The sequence below is a fragment of the Ochlerotatus camptorhynchus genome, unplaced genomic scaffold (assembly GCF_037179485.1).
Source record: "Ochlerotatus camptorhynchus isolate MF236.1 unplaced genomic scaffold, CSIRO-AGI_Acam_v1.1 ptg000122l, whole genome shotgun sequence".
Lineage (NCBI taxonomy): Eukaryota > Metazoa > Arthropoda > Insecta > Diptera > Culicidae > Ochlerotatus > Ochlerotatus camptorhynchus.
This window is the reverse complement of record NW_027040612.1, coordinates 1,150,833-1,164,265: the sequence shown is the minus strand read 5'-3', so window position 1 is coordinate 1,164,265 and position 13,433 is coordinate 1,150,833. Positions and strand designations below refer to the sequence as shown.

General features: G+C 42.0%; 1 protein-coding gene and 1 long non-coding RNA gene across 2 annotated transcripts in view; one reads left to right on the top strand and one right to left on the bottom strand.

Annotated features, from left to right (window-relative positions):
• LOC135699877 (uncharacterized protein DDB_G0271670-like) overlaps nt 1-13,433 on the top strand; it is a 297,136-nt gene that overhangs the window by 258,960 nt on the left and 24,743 nt on the right. The gene's annotated exons all lie outside the window — the stretch shown is intronic.
• Nucleotides 5,257-6,307, bottom strand: LOC135699870 (uncharacterized). Its single transcript, XR_010517533.1, has 3 exons — nt 5,955-6,307; nt 5,470-5,508; nt 5,257-5,436 (listed from the first exon to the last, which is right to left on the bottom strand). It is a non-coding gene; the product is annotated as an uncharacterized LOC135699870 (long non-coding RNA).

Here is a 13,433-nt window from a genome sequence, read left to right as displayed (position 1 = left end):
GGATTAATCGAAAAGTGTTCCATTGAAATCATTGCGCAAATTGAGTCACATTCTGTACATATTAAAAAGTGGAAAAGTTGCCCACAGTCACATGCACAACAAATTTTTCTTACATTCAATGTAAGGATGGATGTATTACATCCTTTGCATATGTTTCATATAACAAATGTTATGGCAGTTATTTGAATGCAGTGCATCGTTTATCCGTAATGCATATTTCTTTAAAAAAAAAAACAAATTAAAATTATTAAATTATTTTAGAAACCTTCCGGCGCCTACATTACAGAATCTGTTCATGTCTTGAAATATTGCAAATTATGCATACTTATCATGAAAATCAGTAGTAGAATCTTGCATTTCCCGGTTAGGTATAGTATAAAAAGAAAATTTTGTATTATCTTCAAGGCTCTGCGTGTGGTGGAGGGGAGGGGAGGGGGGGGGGGTTGAAACTAACACCCGCCTCCCTTCGCTGTGGCAGCGTATCATAATTAGTATTTTAGCTGAAATTAGCATTTGCAAGATTGCCGATCGGTTACTAAGGTAGTATTCTCCCAATCAAACTTCACAATTCTCGCACCGTGGAGCAACACTCCGTGTTTTCACTAAAGGGAGCGCACTCGGTATTCGCTTTAGTCAATCTATTTTTGTAGAGATTATTAAAAAAGGCAATTGGACTTAACGTCAGTTTCCTATATCAAGAAGAATGAACGACCATTGTCATCCCTGCATGGCCAACTGTGAAAAATGTGATCCATAACATTCAATATGACTCCCAATAATCTACAATGTTAACCCGTTGTCTGCATCTTGGGGTCAATTTGACCCCAGGCAATTTTTGCAATCTTGATTATTCATCAAAACGATTTTATCTCTGACATTTTTGCATGCTAAAGTCTTCTTGATATGCCTGCCTCTTAGTTGAGACATATTTTGTATTTTATTTAATAGGGGAAATGGGTGTAATTTCGGCCTAAATGCCCCTAATTTGGGCCCATACATAAATTCAGCAATCGACTAAATTTTCAATTGCGACCAAAAATATCCATTGGTACCGTCCCAATGACGCGTTCATCTAGATAAAATTTATAAATAGCTGATTTTTAGCGATGGGCCCAATCTTAGCTCGATAGGCCAACATTAGAGCCATTTCCCAAGGATTTTCGGAATGAACTTAGCTTAACTTTAGAGGTACAGACAAAGGGTTAAAAGCTCAAGTGATTTGTTGTGCCAAATGGCAGATTTTGGTTCAAGTTAAGTTCGTACCACATCCCAAAGAGTATTCGTAACATGTTCATTTGAGGCCAATTCATGGTTATCAATATCATTTCGTGTGATTTAATCTATATTTTGATAGCTCATGAGATGTGATGTCCCGCATGGCAGATCACAGTTGAAGTAAGGTTCTGGTTGCTTTCCCGGAACATTCTTGGTAGTACCATCGCACTTCAATTGGAATTGATTTTTGAGAGTAGAATTCGTGCTAAAATTAGTGTACTTTTGCATAAAAAGATTTCAATATGAATTTGATGCTCATGCTCACCACATTCACTGCCCTGAAGCGCTTGCTGAATAATCTTTTCCCAAATATCTTCTAACAGAACCGAATCTCCGCTTAACCATATTTAAAAACATTCGTAACGATTGTTGAACGCTTTTTAATGCACTTAAAAAAGACCATAACTTCATTTTCCATACAGCAACTCCCAGTCAATTTTGCTGCCTCCTCCCAGCACCTCCGCCCTTCACACTGCGCTGCGTGCTTCCGTGTTTATCGCCAAAAAACACATGAAAGCCATTAAAAATTCATAACTGAATTATTAAGCAAACCAGCCCACTCTCTTAGCGAGCAGAAGCACCCCGTATTCGAAGATCTCGGTAGCGGTCGTCGCCGGGCTAAAGCGAGTTCAAATTGTTACCCGAAAAAAAAACCCCAACCACTAAAAACACATTCGTTCTCTGGATGGAAGAAGAGCCCGGGCTAGAAATCACATAATTAGACGTTTATTAAAATGAAACGGTGTGGATTTAGCTTTGCACTCTCTGAATGTATCTGCTTTTTATTTCGAGAATGATTTTTTGTTTTGTTTCCCCCTTCCAAAGACCGCCACCACCCGGCAGCGATCGTCGAACTCTTCAACTGCTGCGATTGAAGCGTGTGCCTTCTGCTGACGATGTGATTATGGCGTGCAGTTAACTATTTCGTTCGGTTAATTTATGGGTTCAATGAGTTTTTTTTTGGGGCCGGGAATGAGATCTCCCTGCTCGGCGAGTTGTGGAATTATGTCAATCCGTCCTTAAGCTACTCTGGGACGAAAGCTGGGAGGTCTGGTAGAGGCAGCCAGATGACGGACGCACTGGCTTCTCAGTGCACACATAATTGATGAAATCAGTGCGTGGTGATTTCACCGGAACCGAGCCAAGAGGAAATTCGTCTTTCAACGGACCGCAAAGGAGCTCCAAGAAAATCGTAAAGAAAATGATGATGGATAGGGGCGGGGGGAGGGGATATTTTTTTCGCCGGTCACGATGATTTGCTAACGATCTCCCTCCGCACGGCTGGCGCACAACAACAGCAGTTCACCATCGCACGTAGTCCCGTAAGGCCTTCTTCGCCAGGTCCGGTTTGAGGGTGGAGCTGTCCGGGAGTGGGTCCAGTCCACAAGGAAAATGTAGCAAAAATTGATGTGGTTGATGTGATTTTGATCGGCTAGGAACGGACCCGTCATCGTGTGTATACAACGTGTTCATGACGGGCAGTGGGTAAAGATGGGCGAGGACGCAGCGGAAAAAAAGAGCTAAACGGTCTCGGCGGCCGAGGAAAGAGAAATCGGCCTAACAAGGCTTAAGAACCATAACCTCCTCATAGCACACAGTAGACCATGGGGCCATGGAAGAGATTGAGACTTGGGTCGAATCGGTTGAAACAGATTGAAACCGTTCGTTCGGGCAGTCCAAGTGACTACATTACTATAGGAGACGACGACGACGACGACGACGTCGAGTAAGAAAAAAGCGACTTGTCATCATTATGTAATTATTTGTAATTACTTTCGGTTTAATAACAATAATCACAAGCAAAATACACACATAAGCTGCTCTCAGGACCGTGTGCCCCCTGGAGGCCTAACGGAGTCTTTGAAGAGCGAACGGAACGTGCGGCGTGCGCGCGGTCTCTCGGTGAGTCGAACCCTTTCCTCCTCGATTTGACCGAGTGGGGGCTGAGATTAATAATTGATTTCTGCAAGGGCCGAGTCGAGCCGAAGCTTTGCTTCCTTCTCAGACAGCCACTGTGTTTGAATGCTGGTGAAGGTGCAAGTGCGGATGCAGGGCAGAGGGCAGCGGTAGCCAGTTAGCCTGGTCGATTTAACATGTATCGTAAAATTGCACTCGATGCTAGAGTTCGCGCTCTGTGAGTTGAGATTATGGGGGAGTAAATTGTGCAAACAAGCGAACGGGAGGCGAGAGAGAAAGTAGAACTCCAAAGGTGGTTACAGGTCAGGTTTTTGGGTTACGTAAGTAGGTAAAACGCTACAAAACACCCATAAGTTTAGTTCCGTTACCAAGCTTCAATCACTGTCAAGAAGTTGAGATTTTCAGCCCAAAACTAAACGATATTCCTAACGAATCTCAACGCATCCGCCGAAAATGATGACCAAAGCAGATGGAAAATTCTTCAACCGAACGATGATGCTCTCGATTATCATGAGCTCGTTAACTGCTCGTTAATAGATATAGGGAGGGCATTTTACGACCCTTCTCCGTATCGTCTAATCAGTTTGGACACCTGCCCAGCCCCCTTGCAGGCACAAACAGGCGCACACACACTACGGTTTCTGGCCAGATGACCAAAAACGCATAAAACCATCGCTCCGTTTCGGACGTCTCCCGCGAAGGCAGAACTCGTAAATCTTATCCGTCCAAACTTCCAAAAGCCATTGCTGTGTCTTTGGAAGATGATGATGACGATGATAAGCGTCAACTTCTTCGTACATAACAATCAAAGAACACATACCCACTATTGCCAATATGAATGCCGGGAAACGTCATAAACTGAGTTTTATCCACCACGCACAACATACGGTCCTAATCCAATTAATTTCCCCCCTGGAGTCCTACTTTTTTTTTATTCAATTTTAAGTACTTTCTCCCTGAGCGACCGACGCGGCTGGCCCTCGGTCCTTGTTGATTTACTGCGTGCTCTCGTTACTGGTTTCTCTAATTGATTTTTACTACCTTTAAAAAAAATATAGAGAGTGATCCGTCAGGGCAGACGGCGGTGGTGGTGGGACCGGCCCAGCGATACATATGGCTTCCCTAATCTTTTTTTCCCTGACCCTCCAAATACAGCGGACGAAAAAAAAGCAGCCGAAAGAAATCTTAATAATATGGCAACAAAAAGTTATAACTACAAACCACCGCCACGGTAACAAAACTTAAACGAGAAACTCGTAAAAACACAGGTCGACAGGCCGGGGCAGCGTTCAACAAGTGCTTTCATGCGGGAGTTTTCCGAAAGGTTGAATATTCAGGCCTAGGATGGGGAGATCCCAGCAGAAAGCGGTGAATAATGACCGCGTGTACGCATTGTAATGCGTGGAGATTATGATTTTTACTACCAACTAACGATGGGCCGTAAAAGTGCGTGCTTACACACTTGCTAATGCACCCACCAGCACTACCAAATCCCGGGTGGGGCGGGGGAGGGGAGATGCCGCTGAAGCTGGGGAAAGGACAGTTTTGTTTTTTTCCCCAGACTTAGGTTTGAGTGGGAAAAGGTCTGCTTAATTTTGAAAGTCGAAACAGATTTTAATCTGGGAACGTCGTCTTAGATCATGAATTTGTATAAGTTAGTTTTTATATGTGTAATGATCAGGAAAAAAAATTATACTATCAATGTTAAAACAAGAGTGAACAATTCGATACCTATTCGTGTTGAACATTTTATTTTCGTGATAAATTGCAATGCATGGGCCCATAGAAATAAAAGTGATAGTTCAATGTGGATGATTCTTCGGTTCAATGATTGGCCACTCGCAAGAGTCTCGGTGCGGCTGCTGCTGCTGCTGGACACGGGTTGACTAGGTGGCTGCGACGGGTTGGAAGGACGCAGTGAAGGATACCTCAATGACGATGAAATGTGGTTGACCTGAGAGATGCAAAGATGCTACAGGGAAAGCCTGGTATGCGATTCAATAAATAATACGGCAGTGGACATCGAACGAAACACTAGATGCTAACAACACCACCAAATGGGAGGAGCTTCGGTCAGCTACTGTATGAACGAAAGAAACACTTAAGGACATATCAGTTGAAGCCTCCTCTTTTTACGGTTTTATCGCTCGTCAATCGGACATGACAAAATAATCATCTTTCAAATCCTAGAAAATCATGCCCCACCCATTTTGGGTATTTTATCATACACTTCATCTGCTGTGCCTTCCTACACTTAATGCGTTGGATAGAAACAGCCGGTAGAATATCAGTGTCCACCCAGCTAAAGCTCCTCCCCTTTTTAGTTTTTTCTCCTTAAACTCCTTCTCTCAACATGTTGGTGAATCTTAGCCTTTAGCAGGAAGACGCTTAACACTTTTTTCGGCGAATTTATGATCCTGATTCACATCGTGGTTCTTCTCTATGCCTGTTCAGATAAATAAGTACTTTTATTTATTTTCTCCACGGCACTTAATCAAACGAGTAGAAATAAGAAGGGATGTCGGATACGCGCTCGAATAATTGAAAATTCGATTAATATTCAATCGAATAGCTGGAAAAATCTCTACGATGAATGTTAATGAATGTAAATCGAATAATTGAACTTTTAGGCATCCCTAGAAAATAGTGTAATTTCATGTTTTTGGTGGTCCTTCGAAAATGTCGAACAGTAGAATTGCAACCAGCAAGTGTAACCCAAGAACCAAAAGCGGTGCGATGCTAGTTTTCATTACTTTGACGACGACTGAATTAAGGGGCTTTGAAGCAGAGGGGTGAAAGTCAATTCTCTTCATCAGTTTCCTCTTTTGATGATCATGGCTTCACTAACCTATTTCGTACTATTTCTGCTATGCTCTTCTATCATCCAGAACAACGAACGTATCAATGAATGTGTTTGCCGTTGAGTTATTAACGACACAGAAAGTCGATGAACAGAATCGATCAAAATAACTTGCACCCCTGCTTCCAAGTTTGGTTACAATATTACAACTCTGGAGAGCATTTTTTGTGGTCGTTGGGGGCGTGTGGTTCTGAATATAGCGATTAGTGGGCAAAATGTTACGCAATTAAATCCTCACTATTTACACACGCCCGAAGATCGGAGGCGAATGCCACTTCGACTTGTTTCGTTTACTAACGACTCTCTGATGACTGTGTTGGGGAAGCCGCATATGCATGGACATAATTGGTGGATTTGTAAGTTATTTCGACGCTTTTGAACAATGCTTGACATTTACCACTTTTTCAATTGTTTCTTGTTAAAAATCAACAGTCGATGCGTGGAAATATTTCTGATCGATTGGTGATCAAATTATTGCAATTTGTCCAGGGGCAATTGAGTTATTAACGTGCAAAATCTTTCATAATTTTGTTACATGTCCCTATGTCAAAACAAAATCAAACCAGTATTGACACTGTTCGAAAATATCATGGCCATCATGTGAGAATGAGAAAACAGACCGCGGCATCTTTGGAATCGTAGAACTTGTGACAATATTTATACCGCGATTTTCAACCAATTACAGGGCATTACAAACGTGAATATTCGGAATATTCGCTTACTAATATTGATAAACACTTTGCGTTTTCACTTCGTCAGCCATGATACATGCTTACCAATTTTTATTACATGAATATGTTTTCAAAAATGAACCAAAAGTATCCACTTTTATATTTTCGAAAATAGCCAGTTTGGAATAAATTTAAAACATGAGTTCAAGATACTCATTTAATGGGCTCTTTCAAGTTATCGTGTGCGTCGCCGTGCCAAATCTCTTTCTTAGCACAAATCTACCACCCTACACAGTTTATTTTGCTGCACACAATTATTATCCAGTTTCCAATTATCAATCTCTGTTATCACTACACACATCACACACGAGCAATAGCCAGGAACTCACTCCCGCAACATATCCCATCCAAAAATCTCGTACATGATCGCAAGCAAGCCGGCGCCGAATGTGTAGTGGTAAGCGTGACTGCTTTATCACCCCAATGGGTGTGGATTCAATCCCAGCCGAGGTCGGTGGGATTTTTCTGAGGCACAAAAATCTCTGGTCACGAAGTAAAGCCGTTGGTTCCGGCCCATGTGTGTTGAATGAGTGCGATATCCTACGCAGGTGTGGAAGCTGCCTTCCTGCACATTCAATTTTTTAATTTTTTTTTTCACGTGTAAGCCATCATGGCTAAAGTTGGACTCCAAAATCCATAAAACATCAACATTTGACAATGTTTCCCAATACTTTTAGACAAATAAAAAACACCCGAAAAAATATATTTTCGGGCGGTAAATTTTTCATTAATAATTTCAGTATGTAACATTTAGTTACCGTCTGCGTGATAATGTTTGTATCATTATACACTGTAAAAACAAAACAAAATCTGAAAGTTTTCGGAGTGGAAATTTTTTTTAAAAGGGATATGTTTGTTTGAACTTAAATCTATGTTAATCATCGAAAGAATTGCCATTTGCCGCAATTTCGGCCTCTTGACGCTTCCGGAATGCTCAAAAGGTTCTGATATTCTCCAGGCACGGGTCCATGTTTGTCTGAGGCTTGCTGTACTGTAGTGGCGGTTGATTTTCAACCAGGATGGCAGATGTTCCTTCAGTGCGGTTCGAGGTCTGGTATGGTCCCCGTCTTGCTGAAAGACCACATTCGGCTCCGGTCCATATTGCTCAGTAATCCACGGAAGGACATACTTACTAAGAATTCCGATGTAAACCTCCGTATTCACTTATGATGGAGCAAACACTATCACGTATACGGCATCTTGATAACTTTACTCTATAGTTTTGTTATATTACAGACGCTAAAATTGGATAAACTTATGAGACATAGCAACCGTCAAACTATCAGCTATGAGCAACATGTTGTCCAGGCTCGAACAATTCTTTTCCATGGAGAAGTTTAACATGATATCTTTTAAAGGAAAGACTTGTCTAGTGAACGCGATTTACATCAACATGACCAGGATGAACCTAATAACTCTTCAAATTGGGCGGGTGCCGCAAATGCAACTCGGCATGCGTAATTTAGATTCACTGGTCGCCATTGTAGGTCGTTGCTTAATAAACACGTGCAGTTTAGGTAGGATGCAATTAAGATAGTCAGCTAAAGGTTTTGGACAACATGGGTGCTATAATAAGACATTGCTTTCGTAGGGGGCGACCCTGGCGTAGTGGTTAGCATCCATACCTCTCACGCCAAAGTCACGAGTTCAAATCTCATCCCCGGACAAGTCACGAATGACCCAAGAGCGTTAAAGTGACTATAATAAAAAAAAAGAAGAAAGAACATTGCTTTCGTGATGAACTTATAGGATGAGTTCGAAAAGTGCATATACCGAAATTCCATATAGTAAACATCCAAAACACCTTCTTCTTCTTCTTCTCCTTCTTCTTCTTCTTCTTCTTCTTCTTCTTCTTCTTCTTCTTCTTCTTCTTCTTCTTCTTCTTCGTCTTCTTCTTCTTCTTCTTCTTCTTCTTCTTCTTCTTCTTATTTGTATATCAAGTTTATTGCTTATAGCATATTAGCTTATTGCACCAAGGGCCTCCCTTAGCTCAGTCGGTAAAGGCGCAGCTACAAAGCAAGACCATGCTGGAGGTGGCTGGGTTCGATTCCCGGTTCGGTCTAGGAATTTTTCGGGTTGGAAAATTTCTCGATTTCCGTGGGCATAGAAGTATGATTGGACTTGCCACATAAAATCATATCAATGCAAAAATGGTACAGGCATCGAAAGCTCTCAATTAATAACTGTGGAAGTGCATCTAGAACACTAAGTTGAGAGCACGCAATAAGCTAATATGCGATATGCAATAAGCTTGAAATGCGAAGAAGAAGAAGAAGAAGTGCTCTCAACTTAATGTTTTTTATGCACTTCCACAGTTATTAATCGAGAGCTTTCGATGCCTGTACCAATTACAATTTTTGCATTAGTATAATTCTGTGCCAAGCACAATCATACTCTATGCCCCAGACATTTTCCAACCCGAATCCCCTTCGAACCGGATCGTACTGTACGGCAGCTGACCCGGTATCATCCTTCGTTAAATGATGTCAGCTGGGTTCTCCAAGCCAGCGACGTGATTCCAATCGAAACCCTTCGTAATGTGCTAAATCTCGGACACGCGATTCGCTACAAACATCTGCCACCTCGATGGCAGCGAAGATCCCAAGTAACCACCAAACCCGCTAATAGCCCGTTAATCGCCCTTTTTGCAATGGTTATTTTAATATAAGGTTATACGTCGTCCACACTTTATTTCAGCTATATATCAGCTGTATATTGCTAAAAGGGCAATTAGCGGGCTTGTTGGTTACTTGGGATATCCAATGCTTCATCATCATCATCATCATCATCAGTTGTGTATCCTATCCACCGAGGAATCGAAACTTGCTAATTCCACAATTCTTGGGGAAATATCTTGGCAATGACGACGACTGGACCCATCAATCCTAACGGGTCAAACAGGCGAGAACGACGCGTTTCGGAGATTGACATCGGGGAAATTGTCTGATTGCGGCTCCCACAGTTTTCACTGGTGAAGTTGAGGAGTGGAACGATCAACGAGAAGTTTGGATGGCAATTCGGCTAACAATTCCTTGCAGTTGGAGTTCTACTTTCGCTGGTTGAATCCATCTGATGAAGTTAGTTTGAACATTTGTTTTCCAGCTGCTTCGCTTCGTCGACGTTGTCCGTTCCAGTCAGCATGTCATCGACGTAAAAATCTTCTTTCAACACCTTAGCTGCGCGAGGATAAGCGAGAGCTCCTTCTTCTGCCAGCCGCTGTAAGCACTGCTGTCGCCAAGTATGGTGGAGATGCAGTCCCGTAAGTGATAGTTGCTAGCTCGTACGTTCGCTTTTTTTCCTCATCCGCAAAAATGACAATGCGGAATAAAAGGAATCGGAGAGTGATGGCAATCAAGTCCTCCTGAGCTTCAGGTCCAACCATTAGTGCATCATTGAGCGATAAACCGCTGCTTGTCTTGCACGACGCGCCGAAAACCACACGTAACTTCGTCGTTGTACTGTCCAGTTTGAAAACTGCATGGTAGTACACGTGAAACTGCTCTTCGACGTCCGGGACTTGCACCATGTAACCAAGTCGATCGTACTCGTGGATAAAATCTGTCTAAGCTGCTTTCAACTCGGGGTTCAACTGGAACTCCCTCTTCAAGCCCAAAAATCTCCTTGTCGCTATGTTTCTGGACTCGCCGAGCTGATTGATGATGAATTCACGCCTTGATAGCATGACGATAAATCTACCTACATCATCACGAGTGGTTGTTTGATATGTCGTCTCCCTCACCGATTGACTACTACTGGAACGACAGGTTTCTATCTCCCAGAACTTCGTCAACCGTTCTTGCAGGTTTGCAAGTGTGCGAAACCACCCATGCGAAGACCGTTCACTGCAGGGAAGGGCCTTCATCTCCAATCTTCTCACGGCTATCAGAGAGCATATTGAAGTTGTGTTCTACTCCGATTATCAGATCAATGCGACCTGGTTCGTGGAACTGGGGATCCGCGAAAGTTATTCGGGAGAGTCCAGTGGTTCACGTTGACTTTTCGTGCTAGCAACGATGATATTTCTTGAGAACGAGGTACAATAGCTGCTTTAACTACCTTCCGCGCTACAACGACTGAACCACCGATTCCTTGGACTGACTGAGGTGTTCAGGTGAAGCTCGAAGCTTCAGGTTACTGGAGACGTTCGTCGTTATGAAGCAGAATTGCGAGCACGAATCTAGTAACGCCCCAAGTTACATTGCAGATTTTATCGAGGTTTTATAGCATTCTACAAGTCTGAATCATGATCTACAGAACCCTCATAAAACCAAAATTGTTACTTGGGGCTCGAGCTAGTCGTGAGTTACCGTAGCTATCTTTAACACACACGATTGCAGTGGACAGTAGAATATCTTGTGAGGATAGTGTATTGGTTGGAAGTGCAATAGTGTTCTGGGTTGTGTATGGTTGATTTGTGGTGTGGACAGTGGTCCAGTGTTATGCGAGTGTATTTTTTTATTCCTTGATTTGTTTACCGTCGATCTTGTTTTCCGTGCTGAGCACCAATGCTACCGATGCCAGGGCAGCTCTCACACCTGAACCCTACGTATCACACAGATAAAAATTCTGAATTTTAATTGTGATGTAAACATTCATTCACGTAAACTTACATTTAATTTCACACAATCGAGCAACTTGTAAACAATGTTGTTTACAAAGATGGGCTTTTGTATACAATATTTGCTACATTGCATGAATTGTGCTAAAACTTTACATGATATTTAATGTAAACTTATGTGATATATAACGCTCCATTTGTGTGCATCATATTGAACAGAAATTTACACTACTTTTTGAGCTGTGAACCCATCAAACTCATGAACCGCTGACCAACGGCTTTACTTCCCTTGCGAAGGAAGGCGTGAACAGAGATGTTATGCATCATAACATCCCGGCGGCGCCGACTGGGATTGAACCCAGGCCTGCTGGGGTGAGAGGTAATTACGCTTACCAGTACACCCCCGGCGCCGATATGCAAATGTAATACGGGAAGTGAACTTGTAGACTGGTAAGCGCTGTGAGCTTGTGTTTGTTGGTTCTAGTTTTGTATTTGTGTCTGTGGTTGCTGCTGATTACCAGCGGGAGGTCTGCTTTGCTCTTGTGGGATGAAAGGATGTATTTCGAATAGCGCTTGACTGTTGTGATTCTGAGTGCAATAGGGAGTGATGATTATGATTGCAGTGGTCGAAAAACCGTGCCTGATGTCCAGGCGATAGGCAGTTCAAGCAAAGTCTTCCTCTTTTCACAGAATCATTGCGCTCAGCTTCAAAAATTTTACGCAGCAGAAAGCGGACACTTGTTTGACGACTTGGTTGTTGAGTTGCTGACTTTGGATGAAGTTTTCATATTACGGCACCTCCTTCAAATTATGAAAAAATTAAACATTAACAGCAGTGTTGGAAAACTCAGAAATCAATTGATATTTTTCCGCTCTCATGCGCTCGCAATATCACGCGTGATATTGGAACAAAATATCATACTTGATATTGATTTTACAAGCTCCTTTGATATTGCGAGACTATTCACAACGTGCAAAAATCAAGCTGAGAGTTGACTCGACACAAAAATGATTCCGTTGCACTTCGTTTTCTTAGAAAGAGGAAGTATAGTTTGCTATCTCTTTTTACTCTTCACCGATGGCAGACACGAAATGACTGCTGCCAGCCGTTAAGCGAACCCCACACGTATCAATATGTGGATGCTGAGGGGAATTATTGACAATTAGCTGGTGAGTTTTGTTAGCTTGATATTCCGAGCTGCGATATCACAGGTTGCCAAATCAACCGCAGTTGTTTGCTTGTTGATTTTTGTGTAAGAAAATCAAGCGTGATCTTGGGCGTTGGTGAGATTTGATTTTTTGATATTTTCCTAACGGTGCTCAACAGATATGTTTCTGAAGTATTGCCGCTCCATGGAAAATAATTCAACGCAACTGACAGCGTTAATCTGACGCTAAATGAACATTCCTCTGAATTGGCAATATTTACCACTTGCACGAAGCCATTTCTTTTTCTGTTCAAAGCGGGCTCGAAAGCTGGCAATTAAAAAAAGTGCCCGCCTCCTACCTGGATTTAGTAAAAAAAAAAAAAAGTAAATATTATTGATGCGTGCACCGAAGAATTAAGCGGTTTTCCTCTAAAAGCGTTCCATATTTCAGTAAGATGAAGGAATATACAGGTAGTGTTTGGAACAAAGTTTCTTGTTTTGATATTTTCTATAACTTTGCCGAAGACACCGATTTTGAATATGAAAAATATGAAAAATAATAAATTGTGGATATTACTTCTAGGGGGATTAATCATTGATAGGTCAATGTCAAAAAAGGGCTTTCCCGAAAACACCACTTATCTAAAATGCAAGATTCTCTAGATAATTACTTTTGACCGTCTTTTTCACAGTTCTGACAGTTCCACTGTGCGACGGTGCCTTGAGCCTTAAATTGTATTTTACCAATACTTTCCATGACTCCGATGAGTGGGGAAAAGTGTTTTCCGGTGAAATTTACCAGTAAAACGATAAAATTTTACTACGAAATTTCTTTAAGTAGTCCACAAGTGGTCCACTAAAGGAAATGGAAAAGCAAAATTAGCATATCCATTGCAGACATTTTCCCTTAAAACATCATATTCACAGCAACTTAAATTACGAAA